The sequence below is a fragment of the Protomyctophum parallelum genome, assembly GCF_964188405.1.
Source record: "Protomyctophum parallelum genome assembly, chromosome: 22".
Classification (NCBI taxonomy): Eukaryota; Metazoa; Chordata; class Actinopteri; order Myctophiformes; family Myctophidae; genus Protomyctophum; species Protomyctophum parallelum.
Genome location: NC_139714.1, coordinates 32,344,114 through 32,349,113, shown reverse-complemented (window position 1 = coordinate 32,349,113; position 5,000 = coordinate 32,344,114).

Below are 5,000 nucleotides of genomic sequence, written 5' to 3'. Positions count from 1 at the left end.
TATATGATCTATCCTATACGTAGAATATTATATTTAAATATTATATATATGATCTGAATACTGTTTCAAGCAGAGGTTCACAAACCTTTTCATGTCAAGTTGGAAACCAAACCACAGAGATGACATTTCATATTGATATTTCATAATTCCTAATGAGTATTTCAGTAAAATAGTATAAAACATAAATGTTTGAAGATGATCATTTCTAAATGCATTGCTTATTTCATTATATGTGCTAAGCATCGCCTATAGAGATTTCATGCTTGGAGAGAACATTTTGTACCTTTTGATAATCGGTGGGCTTTGAAATCAGGTGTGTAGCTTAAATTGGTGATTATAGAGTTGCTTTGATCTGTGTAAAACGCCTTGCGAACGGGAGCGATAAAATGGTAAATGGTAAATGGTGCATTTATATAGCGCTTTTATCCAAGGCGCTTTACATAGATTGTGCATTACATTCACCCATTCATACACACATTCATACACCGATTGCGGCGGAAGCCATGCAAGGTACCAACCAGCACATCGGGAGCAATTTGCGGTTCAGTGTCTTGCCCAAGGACACTTCGACATGTAGACGACAGAAACAGGCATGGCGGTGGCGTGTGCATGTATATTCACAAAGACACTGAATATGTTACTCGTACTGACTTACAGCATGATGAAATTGAAACTGTGTGGGTTGAATTAATTTTCAAAATGCTAAATCAGTATTAGTTGCACCGTCTATAGACCGCCCGATCAGAATGGGTTCTATGATATACTTGAGGGGTGCTTAGCTGGGGAGGAATGTGTAGAGAAAATCCTGATTGGCGACTACAATACGGATATGCTTCATAAGGAAGCACCTGTGTTTAAGTCATTTAGTCGGTTTGTGATCTGCATGGTGTCAGTCAGCTAATTACCCAACCCACAAGAGTGTGTGATTCTACTCAAACTGTCATTGATCTCATTCTGACCTCGGACAAATCCAGAATCTCCAAGAAAGGGGTTATTGTATGTGGGCTCAGTGATCATTTTATGATTTTCTGTACCCGCAAAATACAAAAACTAAAGTTTGACTGTCACAAAACAGTCATATCTAGGGACCTCAAAACCCTACTCTAGTGAGGCCTTTAACCTAGAACTGGAGAGTCTGGATTGGTCCGATGTGCTCAGGAGCTCACTAGTCGAAGAAGCATGGCTTGGCTTTAAAACCAAATTTACATCAGTACTAAACATCATGCTCCTTTGAGAACCATCAGGGTCAAAAACCCGCTCGGAGCCATGGATGAATTCGGGACATACTGACTGCAATGAAAGCCAGAGACAACAAATGCTCTGAACTTCTTAATGCAAGTCCATGCTAGCCAAGCGCTTCGACAGTAATCTCCAGACCAAACTGTGCAACCTAAAAACCCAGTGTAACAAGCTAAGAAACGTGTAATTGCCATGACCAAATCTGCCAAATGTAACTTTATCAATGATAAAGGCCGAGGAAATAAAAAACAATCCTCGGGAACTCTGGAAGTTACTAAACAACCAACTAGGCTGTGGTCAGAAACTAAAAACCAGGTTTACTAACATAAACATCAAATCGAATAACACCCTCATCACTGACAAGCTTGATGTAGCCAACCACCTGAACATCTTCTTACAAACATTGCAACAAAGCTGGTTAGCAAACTGCCCTCCCACTCTGGGCGTTTTGGTGTAGAGCACATCAAAGCCTTCTACAAAAACCTTGGTGTTTGTAAAGATGATTTCAAATGGCAATGGTAACAACCGAGGAGGTACTTAAAAAACTGAGTGCCCTCCAACCCCACAAGGCCACTGGCCATGACAATATCCCTCCAAATTTCTCAGAGACTCAGCCTTTTCCATAGCTCCAGTCATCACCCACATAGTTAACCTCTCCATCAAACAGGGACAGGTCCCCAAGATTTTAAACTGGCCAAGTAACCCCCTTGTACAAAAAAGGGAGTAAATTAGAACCCGGCAACTACCGCCCTATTTCTATCTAAGCTCCATCTCGAAATGTGATGGAAAAAATAGTCTATGAACAGGTTGAAAAGTATCTTGCACTAATAAATTGCTGTACGAGTTCCAATCTGGTTTCAGAACATCCCACTCCACTGACACATGCTCCTCTATTTGAGCGACCACATCAAACACGAGGTGGACGCTGGAAAATACTGCGGCATGGTCATGCTGACCTCCAAACGGCTTTTGACACCGTGAACCACTCCATACTGGTTAACAAGCTTAAAGCTATTGGTTTTGATAGCACATCAGTGAGCTGGATGCAATCCTACCTGGAGGGGAGAGAACAGATGGTGGAGGTGAACGGAACACTGTCCCCTCCCCTCCCAGTGAGCTGTGGCGTCCCACAAGGAAGCATACTAGGGCCTTTACTGTTCCTAATATATGTTAACGACATGACTTCAGCTTGTGACTGCAGCTTGTTCCTGTTCGCAGATGACTCAGCACTGCTGGTCTCGGACAGGAACAAACTGCAGGTTGAAAAGACCCTCAGCTCTGAACTCGGTAGAATCTGCACCTGGCTCGCTGATAACAAACTATCCTTACACCTGGAAAAACTGAATCCATCCTCTTCGGATCAAATAGTAATCTCAGCAAGGCAGATGGCTTCTTGGTTAGAGTGGGTGACAATATTATCACACGAAAAGATCAAATTACCTACCTAGGTTCCATCCTGGAGGCCAATCTTTCCGGTGATAAGATGGCCACCAACGTAATCAAAAAAGTCAATCAAAGAACAAGATTCCTTTACAGGATCTCCTCACTGGTCAGCAAAAACACCTTGAAGACCTTAACAGGAGCCCTCGTACAAGGTTTCTTTGACTATGCATCCACCTCTTGGTACCACAGCACCTCAAAGGCCCTTAAAACAAGGCTCCAGACCTCCCAAAACAAACTGGTCAGGCTCCTACTTGGCCTCACCCCCCGAACCCACCTCACCCCTGCCCACTTTGACTGGCTGGGATGGCTTAGGGTCGACGACAGAGTACAGCATCTTGCAATGGGTCTGGTCCACAAGATTCGATACACCACCAAGATACCCATGTACCTGTCTAAATACTTCCTTAATGTAAACGAAGTCCACACCCACAACACCAGAGGGAGTGCAACAAACCATGTCAACCCAGATTCGGCACAAACAAGGACTAAATTATTTTTGCTCCTATGCACCAAAATGTGGAACGCCCTACCAACAGTCATTAAGACATGTGAATCCCTTGACTCCTTCAAAACCGCTCTCAAAGGGCACCTACGGATGGCTGCAATTCGAAACTGGCCTCTGTAAAATCTGAATCCCCCCCCCCACCCCATTTCCCTCACTGTATATATATCTTTTCCCCTTTTTGCTTCCTATATGATGAATTCCTGTTCTGTTCTTTAGCTACATATAGAAGTGTCTATTTGTATGTCTCTAAATGTTTTGATGAATTGAACAATGTGGACCCTGTTGTAAACAAGTGTAATGCTTAATTGGGTCGTCCACTTCACAGTTAACAGTCTTTGTATTGAGTTTGTGCTTAAAATGTACTGTAAATTCTACAAACTGTTAATAATATTTCAATCAATCAATCAATAGACAGGAGGAAACCGCCGACCCATGGATCATTGGACGACCTGCTCTACCTCCTGAGCCACAGTCGCGGAGCGATAAAACGTGCCTATAGTGGCCTGCGTTTTGTTCTCGGACCGTATTTATTTACTATATTTACAGTATGTGAGCGCGGTCCCGTGAATTTGTTGCGCGTGTGCTCGTTACATGCATGCACCCCCCCCCCCCCCCCCCACCAGACCTGGATTCTGTTTGTTTTTTTACGCTTGCGTTGTTGCGCCGCTCTTCAACAGACCTGGACGAGACCTGTTGTGATCCAGACAGACAGACAGGCAGACAGGCAGACAGACAGACAGACAGACAGGCAGACAGGCCAGGCAGGCAGGCAGACAGACAGACAGACAGACAGACAGACAGACAGACAGACAGACAGCAACAGGCAGACAGGCAGGCAGGCAGGCAGGCAGACAGACAGACAGACAGACAGACAGACAGACAGACAGACAGACAGACAGACAGACAGACAGACAGACAGACAGACAGACAGACAGACAGACAGACAGACAGACAGACAGACAGACAGCAGACAGACAGACAGGCAGGCAGGCAGGCAGGCAGACAGACAGACAGACAGACAGACAGACAGACAGACATGCAGGCAGGCAGGCAGGCAGACAGACAGACAGACAGACAGACAGACAGACAGACAGACAGACAGACAGGTTTCTGGGTAAATGAATGAAGGAATGAAAGAAGGAAGGAAGTAACAGAGTTAATGAGGTTATAAAATGTGATTAATATTTTAAGAACGTCTGATTTTATTTATTTTATTCCTTCGCTCCACTGTGTTGTGTGTGTGTGTGTGTGTGTGTGTGTGTGTGTGGGGGGAGGGGGGGGGGGGGGGGGGGGGGGGGGGGGGGGGGGGGGGGGGGGGGGGGGGGGTCCCTGTTCAAAGGCTTCTCCTGTAAAACCCAACGGGATCATTTGTGCGTGCGTGCATGCGTGCGTGAGGTCTGTTGACTTTAATCTCCACTCATTTGAACATTAAGTTTTTTGCTGCTGATGCTTTTAAAATACTAATCTGAAAAGACAGAGAGAGAGAGACAGAGACAGAGAGAGACAGAGAGAGAGAGACAGAGACAGAGACAGAGATAGATAGAGAGAGAGACAGAGAGAGACAGAGACAGAGACAGAGACAGAGAGAGAGAGAGAGACAGAGAGACAGAGACAGAGACAGAGATAGATAGAGAGAGAGACAGAGAGAGAGAGACAGAGAGAGAGAGACAGAGACAGAGAGAGAGAGAGAGAGAGAGAGACTACCGAACAAACCAGAACCGACATTGCAATTCACTTCACTGTATTTACACTGTACTAGACCAGTATGTGGCCTATACTTGGAACGATGCAGTTGGGAACCTATAATAATAGC